The sequence below is a fragment of the Athene cunicularia genome, assembly GCF_003259725.1.
Source record: "Athene cunicularia isolate RWA chromosome 28 unlocalized genomic scaffold, athCun1 chr28_part1, whole genome shotgun sequence".
NCBI lineage: Eukaryota > Metazoa > Chordata > Aves > Strigiformes > Strigidae > Athene > Athene cunicularia.
In genome coordinates, this window is record NW_020799139.1 from 2,226,057 (window position 1) to 2,238,614 (window position 12,558).

The window sequence follows — 12,558 nt, forward strand, 5'->3', positions numbered from 1 at the left end:
GCCCTCGGGCTGCCCCGCGGGGAGCGGCCGGGGGGGGGCAGCGAGGGCCGGTCCCCTCCCGGGCCGGGCGGGTCGCTGGGGTTTCTCCACAGGTGTCGGTCTCTCGGGTGGTCCCACGGGCGGTGATTGCCGTGAGTCGGTTCCCGCTCGCCGAGTGCGGCCGCCGGGGTCTGTCCTGGCTGTTTGCGGAGGGCGGGTCTGTGTGTCGGACCCGCCGCTAACGTGGAAAACCGAAAAATGCTGCGGAGTAAAGTTCACCGGGTGTCCGGGGCTGTTTCTGCTGGGCTGGGCCCGGTTTCAAAGCAAAGCCCAGACTCCTCGAGCTCTGCCCGAGGCCTGAGCCTGAGCCCCGGGCTCTGTCCCGAGCGGCTCCTAGCTGGCAGCGCCTGGCGGATTCTCCTTTCTCCGCGCTCCTCGTCCAGCTGCTGCGAGGTCGCGGGCTGGAGGATGTTCACAGAAATCCATCTCGGGCCAAGGCCTCGCTTGCCAAGTTTCTGCCTGTTGTGGTGTAGCTCTTAATGGCCCAATTAAGAGCCTCTGAAAAATTGAGCTTATACTAACAGACTCTTAACTCTAGTGCTGTTAGCGGTCACTGCCGCGCTCGGTTCTTAACATAATTAAATACTTATGCAAGGTTTAAGAAGGAGCTCTGCTCTCAAAAGTAACTGTAAGTATCAGCGTAAGAACTGTGACTTCAGCTTAGCGTGTTCTATTTCCAATTAAAATAAGATGGTCTTTTGATGGGCAAGTTCTGCCGGTTCAGCGCTGGGATCCACAAGCCTGTAAGGGGTTTTCTGGTTTGTGCACTGTTACTGTTGTAAATTTAGTGGGCAGAAAGATACGGGCTGTGCCTGTGCGGTGCTGGTGTCTTCCGTAGATTATCTGCGTGTCATCGGGGTGCTGAGCTCTGCCTGACCTGGGGGTTATGCCTGAACTGAAGAGCAGCTGGTGATGGGAATACCAGTGGAAAATTACATACTAATACTTCTGCTGTGAGTTCAGGGAACATTGTGCATCCCGTAAAGCAATAAAAGATTTGCAGAGTTCATTAGGTACGATGCCAGCTAGAGGCTTTGGAAGCATGAATTCTTCTCTCAGCTCTGCTGCTTGCTCTTTTTTTTCATGAGGGTCTGTTTCCTTGATGTTTACACCCCCATTTTCCTAAAATAAGCTGATACCTGTAGCAGTAAAACTGCATGAAGTCTCATTCAGCATGAGCGTGAGTTTAGAGGAAGAATACTTGAACGAATTGTCAAAAGTACGTTTTCAGAGATTGCCACAGCAGCAGCCCAGAGCCATGTGAAATCTTCTGGCGCTACTCTGGAGTGCCCGAAATCGCTGCGTCCTCCCTGCCAGCTTGCCCAGGCTCCGACGCTGGAGTTAAGGGGACTGTGATGGGCATTAGAGGGTCTTTGTTTAATTAAACGGTGGCATGTTCTGTCTGGGGCTGTTTCATGTGGTAGCTAGGATGGCTGACTGGAGTTGGAAAAGAAAGGTGTGCTTCCCCCACCTGCTTCCTTCGATGGTGTTTGTCTGTTCTCAGAGTCATACTCGTGCTTTTGTTGGGCTTTTGGGCCAGCTGAAAGAGAAGACATTTTTTTCTTTATAGAGGAAAAAGTAATGGTAAACCCACGGGACTAGACAGGAGATGGCATGGCCAATGCGTTTTGCAACTTTTTTTTCTTAAATTATTAGATCTCAAGTTCGATTCTTTTGAAAGCATTCTCAGAGATTTTGCTGAGTCCCAATGTGTGGGGTTTTTTTTTCCTTATGCATGAACTCACACCTTTTCAAAAACCGCTAGAAATTCTTAATGTTTTGCTAAATGCAGTTTCGTCCCATAGTTTACCTTTTTCAGGGTTTTACATCCTCATTCTTAAACAGGAACAGGCTTCTCCTAGAAAACCATTTCTCCCTCCCTTTAGCTGCCTGGCTGCTTGCTGCTGAGTGTTGATGTTTTGTTTTGTGCTTGCTGAGCTCTCCCTGCAGTGGATCCCCCACTAATCCCGGCTGACTTTGGAACAAAACCAGCAGGACCCAGCATCATGTTTCGTCATGTGCCAGACATGGGACAGGCTGTGTCTGCCAGGCCGGACACTTATTGAAAAGCTGCAGCTACTTTCATCGTGGTTTTTTTTTTAAACACTAAAGTATGCATGGGCAGGGATAATTTTTAAGTTTTTTGTCTAAAATACCAAGCATGTGGTGTGTTTGAGGGTTGTGTTTCCTGAATAGGCCTTTTTCACAGTTACGTTCTATATCCCCGAAATGGAGGGTCTATAATAAAAATGCTGACACAGGTTTAAAGCTCTGTGAATAGTGACACTGTAATACAGAGCCAACTGTGCAGTCACTGAATACTGTGCTGTGATTTTTAATCACGAGAGTCTGGATCTCTCAGGAAAACCGTCTAGGCTTAATTAGGAGTTTTACATTCGCCCAGACCGTTTTTTTCAGCTTAAAACTCTTCAGGTTTTTTGGTAATGCCGTCAAGGTCTGTAAAGGTGTAGCTGTGGAAGGGGCGAATCCAGTGCGTACCTTGCGCGTGCCTGGGGGCTGGCTGGTTTGAAATGCTGGCTCTGTGCATTCAGTCAGCAGGGAGGCAGGCTTTGGTGTCCTGCAGGAGTTTTTCTGCGGAGAATGGCTGTGTGTGAAAGGGATCCTCGAGACCTGCCCGGCTCCAGCGCAGGCTGTTCCTTCCAGCTTATCTCTCATGATCGAAACTGGGGCTGGAGGATCAGGGACCTGTGTTTTCTTGCCTTCTGACCCCAGTCACCGAAGTTCTTTGTGCTCTTCCCTTTCCCATTAATTAAGCAGTGTAATGGCACCTTTCTGCCTTGCAGGTGTGCTTGAGGCTGACCCCATCAGTCTTGTGTTACGGCTCCGGGTGCGCAGCTCTGCTGCCGGACCTCGGCTGTGCTGAGCGCTGGGGCCGGCAGCCAGCACCCGTCGTGTCCCACTGTGGTTTGTTTTCTTCAGGACCATGTTCGTGGCAGAGAGGAGAAGGGGGCAGCCCCGATGCTCCCCGTGCCCTGCTCGGGCTCTGTCCCGCTGCCGGGGGCTGCTCAAGCCCCTGCTTTTGAGAACTGGTTCGTGCATTTGCTGTCTGAGCCGCCAGACTGCCTCAAGCCCGGCTTTGCCTCGCGGGACTTAGGTGCTTACACTTTGGAAATTTCAGTGCATGGTTGTGTGAGGCTGCTGCTGTATAGATTTACACAAAAATGTGCTGAGTGTTTCTCGGCGGGAGTGTGTGTAGCATATGGGAGGTGGTTTTGCTCTGTGCAGAAATAGTTGTATCTGTTCTCCCAGGTAGAATCTGCCTCTGCCCTACAAGCCAGCTTTATTTTGAGTCTGTCTGGGTCTCTCTTGGAGTAATATTTTGTTGCTCAAAGCAGAACATTTGAATCTGGCGAGAGCCCACTGGAATGAGAGCAGCCTGCGGGCGGAGGGGCCGGCCGGCCGCTTTACAGCCGCTTCATTGCGGGAGGTAACACGAAACTCGGGACGGGACCGGGGACCTGCCAGCTCTGCTGGTGGGGACACAGGGCCTGAGGGAGCAGGAGAGGGCCCGTGCTGGAGTCCCCATCAGCTGAATGAATGAAAAACGGGGTCGTTGTTGCAGGTAGCATCAGCAATTAACTTTAATTGTGCAGCCTTGAAACAAAAGTATCTGCGGAAGACTTAAGGCAATTTATGTCAGCAGAGAGATGAACAAACCTCTGTTGTTGCTAAAGCTGCCGTGCCACTTAATTGCCTGATATTAATCCCTCGAAATTTAGGGAATGGCACATTGGGGCAGATGCCAGCAACAAGACTCCAAATTAAGCTTTTTCCCTCTCCTTATTTATTCTTGCATTTCCGTGCAGAGATTGAGGCCGCTGTGACTCTCGCAGGCGTCCAGACAGCGCCAAGGAGTGTCCTGTGCGGGGCCGCAGGGGCCTCGGCTGGTGCAAAGGGGCTTTGTAGTGGTGTTGGTCCCTCTCGCGGTGGGGACGACCCTGCAGGTGTTTGGGAGGGGTGGAAGGTGGCGGGGGCTGCGCCTCCTTCCCCCCGCGCGGCGCTTGCTCTGGGCCCGTGCGATGGGGTGGCAGCCACCCGCCGTCCTCGCCGAGGGCTGCCTGTTTCCATGGCAGAGCTGTGGGATAAATATAGCCCCGGGGCTCCTCCCCGCTAAGGCAGATTTTGCCCTGACTTTGTCAGCGGCAGTTCCTTGTTCTGTTCTTGCCTCTGCTCTTACAGTCCTTGCAACCCGACCTGTTTTGCAGTGTGGTGTTTTCAACCTTCAATTTTTTTTTCCTGGCAGTTAAAATAATTATGTTCCATCCTAACTTAAACCTGTCTGACTGACTTGAAGTCTGTCTGTGTGAGATGGTTAATATTTTCTTGTAATGAGGACTTTTCCCTCTGAAAAGCTCTCTGGTGTGAGCTCCCAGTGGGAAGGAGCCCGCACGGCTTGCAGGGTGCAGCTCTCCCTCCTCGTCCCAGAAGCGCCGCTGTCTTTGGGGGCAGGTTTGCTCCTTTGCCCGCACCACCACGACTCTTGCTCAGATCTGGCAGGAAGCTTTGGAACGATCTCAGTTCTTCTTCCCTCTGTTCAGACTCTCTAATTCCAGCAGTTCATCTCTCAGATTGTTTCACACAGCAATTCCACAGGGAGGTGCCCAGGTTAGTAGGAAGGTTTGTCCCGTCTCCTCCTCGCTGTTGGTGACGAGCCTGGCGGCACCGCGCGCTCATGGCTCCACGCCGGCGCAGCACAAGCGTTCCTCTGGCCAAAAGCGCCAGGAGATCCAGGTGCCCTAAAGTGCCTGGGCTGGGATGCCCTAAAGTGATTCCGTTTTCATCCCAGATAATTAATATCTTCCAGATTGACATTATCCCGTGTGTTTGTAACTGGACTCATTGGCCTAAGGATGGGTTTTTCTCCCCTCTTTTCTGTAATACATTCTAATATTACTTTGTCTGCATCAGGCTGACTTTTTTTCATGTTTTCTAATATTCAAGGTTGGAGACGTTTTCTTCCTTTCTGTGTTTTCATTGAGATAAACACGCGCAATCAGAATCAGTCTCTCTTACAAGATAGTTCCTGGTAGGGAACAAACTTTGGATTCTTTGGCTTTCAAATATAAATTCACCACTCTTAAGAATCGTAGAGAGCTAGAGTGAGTCACCCCCAGTATTTTCTGTTTCTGTAGTAACTTCTGCCTTCTTTGTAAATTAACTTGAAATTCCTTTTCCATCAGTGTTTCAGATACGTAAACAAGCAGTACTGTATTTAATTTTGCTCTGCAAAGAACTGGATTTGCCTAATGAAAAAGTTGCGAATAGCGGAGAGAATGGAAAAATGGTGTTTCCATTCATAATTTGACTTCTCCACAGGGAAAAGATCCGATACTTCTGTTGATGTTGAACTCTTAGACACTATCTTTTGTCTGCTCGTCCCTATTCTAAACACGATGGAGCCTCGCGGTAGCTCTGTGAGGGGCCCGTGACGGTACCAGAAGGGCAGATCCCAGCTCCCTCCCTTGGTTTTCCGGTTTCTCCGAGTGAGTCACCGCTGGTGGCAGTGATGGCAGCTCTGGTTTGAACCCTTCCCTTCTCACCCCTCAAGGCAAAACCTTTGGTCTAAACCATCCAAAAATATGGCAAAGAGAAACGTTAAAGAGTATTCTGAAGCTTGCTTGGCGCTCCAGACGTGAAAATGGCTCTTAAGAGTTCTGGAGTACTAAGTTCCTATTTCTCTGGGCAGTTTTATACTAACTGTGCTTGGAAGGATTCCCTCCAGCTGCAGGTCTCATGGGTGCCCGTGCCCGTGGCTGTGGCTCACCAGTGGTAGCGGGGTGGGGGCACAAGGCTTGGGGCTCCCTTTCTGCCCTGTGGGTGTGAGTGTGCCTGTGGAAGGGGAATTAATCTGCCAGCAGGAGAACTGGATCAAATTTCTGGAGGTCTTTTTGTCATTGCAGAGTGCATGGTAATTCACGATCATCAGGTTTAGCTCTGACTGTTCCGTGCATACTTGTGGTTTCTAGCTGTCTTTCTTTAATGGAGACACTTTAAAATACACTAACAAAGACTGAGACACAACAGGAGGAAGTTCTTGCGTTTACTGAGGGTACAGTGGGTTGTTTTCACGTCTCTTGACTGCAGATACCTGTGATCTGAGCCCTCACCCACAGCTCTATCGATCCTGATCATTGCAGAGCAGTTGATTATGGTTTTCAGGTTGGACCTTGCTTGCTGCGGTGCTGCTCTGATAAATTTATAGAAAGCTCAAGCTGTTAAAAGTTGACATTTGTGCTGTGATGAATTCCAGACTGAAGCTGCCCCTTACTGCCTGGGCTGAATAGCAAACCTTTAAGCAAAGTGTTATTAATACTGAAACTGTGCCTATAGCTTCATCAGAAGAACTTGTGATATCATCAGATTGCTCACGGGGCTTTATCACGCTCTGCAGGGAACCGGTTTCATTATTAAACCAAGTGCTCAGCCGTGGAGGAGCGAGGCCAGTGGTTTTTTTCAGGGTCGGGACGTTGCTGCTCGAGTGCCGGCCCTCGGAATCTGGGGGATCGCTTTGCTGTTTCTCAGCAATCCCTGCAGAGGGAAATTACTGACGTGCCTGAGGTTAGGAACTTGTCCTCGTGTGTCAGGGTTCCCTTACGTTCTGTCCCAGGCATGACTCGGAGCAGGTGCTGCTCAGCAGAGCTCTGTGCTCCTCACCCGCCTCTCACACAGCGGCTGGTGAGGGCCGGAGCCTCGCCCGGGCTGAGGCTGGAAAACTTCTTGCCTTGGTTGGAAGGGAGCTGCTTTGCAGATTGTGCCTTGAGATAATTCGTTGTAATTATGGAGGTTTTGTGGCAGGGAAATGAAAAAATCCATTCCAGTGATTTTATTTATTTATTTTTTAAGTGGATTTATCTGTGCACTGTTTTGGGGTTTTGTGATTTTGTTTTTGGTTTTTTTTTTGTGGGTTTGGTTGTTTTGGTCTTATTGCTCCCTGAATAGTTATCATGGCACTGGAGTGCTTCCGCTAATTCTGTGTGGCAAATAGCACGTCTGTAAAATCAGTCTAATTAATTCACAGTTATATTTTAGAAGCGTAATCCACTTGGGAAGCTTTCTGACGCTCCGTGTGAGTGGTGAGTGCCTCCGCGTGCTAACGGCTGTTTCCTGCGCTCACGGGATGTGGCGTCGCCGCGCTCCGGCGTCCCCCGTGCCCTGATGTCCTGGTGTCACTTCTGTCACTCGGGTTGAGGTCGCTGTTTTCCATGATTCTGCCTTCTTTATTTTCTAGTTCTATGAAGAACTTGAGTCAATTCTCAATTCTTGAATTCGGTAGTAGCTCTCTACTTGTTTAGGGTTTTTTTTCCTAAGTAGAAATTTAAAAACTGAATTATCAGCAAACATCCCAAGCCTGGTTGTCAAAGGCCAAACGGGGCAGGGGAGAGTTTTCAGAAGTTTTTTTTATCTGTGACTCATGAAAGAGTTTTAACTCAGTGGTTTGAATCTTAGATGGTACTAGGGGTTACTCTCAAACTTGAGAAAAAAGCAGTATTAGGCTGTATAACCAGAACCCTTCTCAACTGATCAGAAATTGGTATCGGTAATAAAAGTTTTGTTCACTGCTGGACTTGGAGTTTCTAATACTCCCAAGTCAAATTAGTTGCTGATAGCACCCTAGTATGTTAAAACTAAAAAAAAGCCCTAATGGGCCACTTGCATGCTTCTGTAATAGAAATGTTCTTAAACTAGAGAGCTCTGATGTGCCTTAATGGTGGGAACTGTTACTTTGTTGGAGTATATTTGATAAGAGAGTTGGAAAAATGCTTAAGAAAAAGTTTGCTGTAACGGTTCACTTGCCAGCTGTGGGCCTCTGTGTTTATCAGTTTTTATTGTTAGGGCGGCAGGATGGGGTGTGGAAATGAGAGCGCTTTGGCTTGTGAGGAACTTGCTGATTTTCATGGTTTTCCGTGACGAGGCTGCCTGGAGGGTGGTAAGACACGCGCGTGCCGAAGGCTCTTTCCACTTCTGTTCTCGTGACGGGGTTGTCCTGCTGTCCTTGGGCTCATGGAGATCTCCAAAACGGGCTTCAGTCAGTTTTTTCTTTAGTTTTTTTCTTGGAATTTGAGTGTGTAAGCCAGACAGCAGCCCTCTCTTATCAGAGCACGAGCTTATAGCTCCATGTTAATCATCCCAGGAACCCGATGTAGCCGCCGTCTTCCCGCATGAGAAGAGCGGATTGTGCTGCAGCAGCGAGGCTTGGCGGGGAGGGGGAGGTTGGGATGGTGGCTGGATGGATTTTGGCACATCCAAGCACCAGTAACAGGGAGAAGCAGGAGGCATCAAGTATTCGCTCCCCATCCCGCGCCCTTCCATGGACCCAGAGATGCTGAAGGCACCTCCCGTGCGAGCGGAACAGCCCAGCGCGGGCTCTGGATGGATTTTGGCATGTCCCCCCATACACCCGTAGTCCAGCTGCCTTACCCCATGTTTGCTCTCGGGCGTTTGTAGCGGCTCTGTCTGTACGAGTGAGTGCTGGTGGGGGTGATGGTATGTCAGAACGCGGAAGGAGCTCTGGGGCGGACAGTTCACAGCAGCCTGGGGGGGGCTACTCGCTGCTGTGGGGTGTTTGTGCATTAAGGTAACGGTTCTTCAGCAGGGCGCTGTTTAGTTTTAACTAGAAAATGGTGGGGGATTCATCCTCTTGCTGTGGCCTAGAGGACAAGCCTGAGGGTCTCATCATTAATGGTGTTACTGCTTTGCTCGGCGTCTCCAAACAAAAGATCTCTCGTTCTTGGGCTGCCCGTCCATACGGCTGGGTTGCTGTTTGCTTTGATCCCTTCAGAGGAATTATGTCATGCACATTCAATGCGTTATCTTTTACCATCTGACCGTTGCTTAAGCGTAGAGGTTTACATTTCCTTAAACAGTTTTCCTTCGTTTTGCTAACTGGGTATGATCTATTGTGCAAGAGTTTTCCTAAGGAACCAACGCTGTTTAGAGAAAGGCGCTGCTCTGCAGAGAATCCGGCCAATGAAATCTGGTGGTGCGAAGACATGAGATAATGTAGAGCAGGCAGGGAGAAATTCTGATATTGATTTTACCCTTCATAAGTTACTTTGGATGTGTAAGTAAAGCTGTATATTTGCTACAGCTGTTACGGGAATAACTGCTTCTGATTGCTTATTGAAAGCTGTTACAAATAGGAAAAAAAAAAAAGCAGAAAAAACCCTGAAGTCTCTGGTGAAGAGAACAGACACAGTATTTTAAAGGCACCAGAGGGTATTGGTATCTCTAAAGCAGTTGGTGACTTTGACCCTTAGATCAGCAAACCCCAGCACCTGTGTTTGGGAACAGCTGAGCAGGATTTAAAGGTAATCTTAAAAAAAAAAATTAAATAAAAAGGACCCTCCCCTCCCCCAAAACCCCAAAGCTCTGCCATTTGTAGCTCTGTATAGCATTTGAAGAAAGCTTCGTGAAGTTTTGCCTTTTACTTCGTCTTCCTTACAGCCTTGTGCCACCAGTGTCCCTCCTGAGCTGGAAGGCTGGAGAATCCTAGAGCAGGTTGATGGAAGTGGAAAAACCCCTCGTTGTAGGTCTCTTGCTCCCCGCTGCTTCCTTTGGGTGCTGGGATGTTGTAGCACAGGCTTAATTTATAATCTAGGGCCTCTTGTCAAATCTGCTAAGACGAGAAGAAAAGCTGTGAATTTTGTGACTGGAAGCAGGGCTATTTTTTCAGCAAACCCTTCAATTTAATCTGTTTTGTGCACTGGAGATAAGCGGAGTCGTGATAAACGTCTGTCTTTGTCTATTATTACTTTCTTCCTTAGATGTAATTTAAAATTTCGTAAGATCTCTTTGTGGATCACCAGTGGCATCAGAGAACAATTCAAAGCAAAGAAGAAAGCAAACCCTAAAGCCCAGAGAGCGAAGCATCCCCTGGCACGCGCGTGCAGCCATCGCGCCGCAGCACAGGTTGTTTCAATTCTCAGTGGTGAAGCTTTTTACTGCATCTCCTCTCCGCGGGCTTGGGGTCAAAGTCTGCATTTATGCATCCCTGTTCGCAAGTTCTGTTGCAATAAATCATGTGGCCTGGGAGGAAGAAGTCCTTGAATGCTTTAATGTCTTCATGGTTTTTTGTGTGCGGAGCCACTTGGTAGTGGGATGGGAACGCTGCGCTGCCTGAGGAAGTTGGTCCGCAGAGCTTTGTGTTCGGGAGATGTCACTAAAGAAGGTTTTGCTTAATTAATACAACTTCAGCACCAGCACTTAATTTCTGCGTGAGTGGGGCCAGGGCACCCCCCAGTACGGCGGCTGCCTCCGCAGCCATGCTGCTGAGCGGACTTTCCTCAGGGAGGGCAGTTGATTAAGCAGCTTCTAATGAGGCTTCAGGACTACAAGTGGTCAACAGGCTGCGTTGTTCTGGGAACCCTGGTGCTAACGTTTGGCTAATAAATCAAGAGGCCTGAGGCCAGTATAACGATATTAATTAGGATGCTGAGGTGCTAGCGAAGTGTTTTTAGCTATTTTTTGCTCCTGGGCTTATGGACTATAAAGCTTGAGTGTGGATTTTATGGTGTAGTAAAAAGAAACACTTCTGCTTGTAAAAGAATGAGGCTGCAGTAAATCTCTGGTGAAATAAAGCCAGTGAAAAGGATCTAGGTGATCCCAGGCCTTTGGAGAGAGTATTTATTCTGTTAGCGATTAATTAAAATGGTCTGAGATTTTTGTAGCTGAATGATCTATTCAGGTAGCCTCGTGTTAGTGCTGCCGGGTAGAAACTTTGTTCTCTGGAGTTTTTTTTTTTTTTTTTTTTTTTTTTTTTAAATTTTATTTGAGTATCAGGCTGTGGGAAGAGGCAAAGACAGATCAGCAGACTGCAGTCTGCTTAAACCCGGGGCTGGCCAGCCTGCTCCTGGGGAAGTTGCCTTCTGCTCTGCAGCCGCACCCCGGCGAGGCGCAGCCTTCATCCCGCGCGGGCGTGGGAGCTTACGCAAACTCTGCGCATCCCGGGGCGGCTGCAAATTCGGCTAAAATGAAAGGGGGAATACTTTTTTAAACCACAAAGTGCTTCGCCTCTGGCAGATGATTTAATTCAGTCTGGAAGCCTGTGTCTTGTGAAGGCATCTGAAGGGTGGTTAGAGGAGCGGAGGCCGCGGGGTGGCCAGTCCCTGCTCCTCTCCCAGAATGTCCCCTGGGTGCGAGGGCTTTGCCTGGGAGCCCTTGGCCAGGGGGGTGTCAGCCCCAGCCTCTCCTTCCCGGGCTCGGTCCCAGCAGGTTCTGCAGAGCGATCCTGGCATGGCTGCTGCCACCAGAGAGAGAAAGAAAGAGTCACTTTAATTTCGCTTTCCATTACCAATGCAGAAATAATTCTGTCTGCTGAAAGGTCACTTATTTTTAAAGGGACTCTGACTCATAAATGACTTTTCAAAAGTACTACTTGTAGCAAATAGTATCTTATAAATGATCAAAGCTGGCATATTTTAAATTGCAGCTTCGGTTTGTGCTACTTGTTTTTTCTGCTTGGCTGGCTGGCTCCATGAGGATACTGGCCAGTTCGTTTACTCAGCCGTCGTGCTGCTGCTTCTGGGGGCAGGCGGGGTTGTGGGAGGCAGAGGAGACGCAGAGAAGGATGCGATGGAAGTAAAGACATCACAGATGCTTTTCTCTTGCTCCTCTGGATGTATAGGTTGCTTTTACCATCTTTTTTTTTTTTTCTTAATCCATTAAATCCAATTGGAAATTGGTGTTCTCTGGGGTTATGGAGGATTTAGCAGGAAAATAAGAAAATCAGAACTGACTGTGGAGGTTTTGGCTGAGAAGCTGCACTGAAGGCAGTGTCTTATCGTGAGGTTAATCCCTGCCTGAACAATACTCCTGCTTTAGCAAGCACGACTCTGAAATCTCATCTTCTAGCAACAGGGAAAATGCCAGACAGCTGATAAGTTCTAATATTTGTTAGATTAATAGTATTAACGCTAGAAGTGTACTATCTGGTTTGACCTTTGTGCACAGCAGCGGCAACTGTGAAACGAGGGAGAGATCAAAGCGGAGTGAGATGGGAGCCGTGACCCCCGCTGGTGACTCCCTCCTCGCTCAGCACGGCCACCGGTGCTCTGGAACCACGTTCCACTGACGCAGTGTGTTTTCATGAAAACAAGCGATTTGGGGGAATTGGTTGTCAGGAGTTTGCACAAAAGTGCAGAATCTTTTTGTACGTTGGACAAGAAAATTCCTCAAGCTAGAAACCAGCTGTGTGACAACTGCAGAACTCACAGGTGATGGTGGTAATCTGCCAGGGTTCTGTGGTGTTTGCAGTGAGGCAGCAGAGGTGTGTTTAATGTAAATTCACAGGTCTGGGTGAATTCCAGGTGTGGTGATATTTGAGAGCTCTGTTTCCCAGTAAAAACCTCTCTTTTATGAAGAGGCAGGAGGCATTTCACAGACTGACGTCTGTTTACTGATCTCTTAGCTAAATTTGGTCTTAGAAGTGGGTTTTTTTTGTTGTTGTTCTTGTTTTTCTCCCCTGTCATAAAATTGAAATGTGTGTTTCTTTTCCAGCCC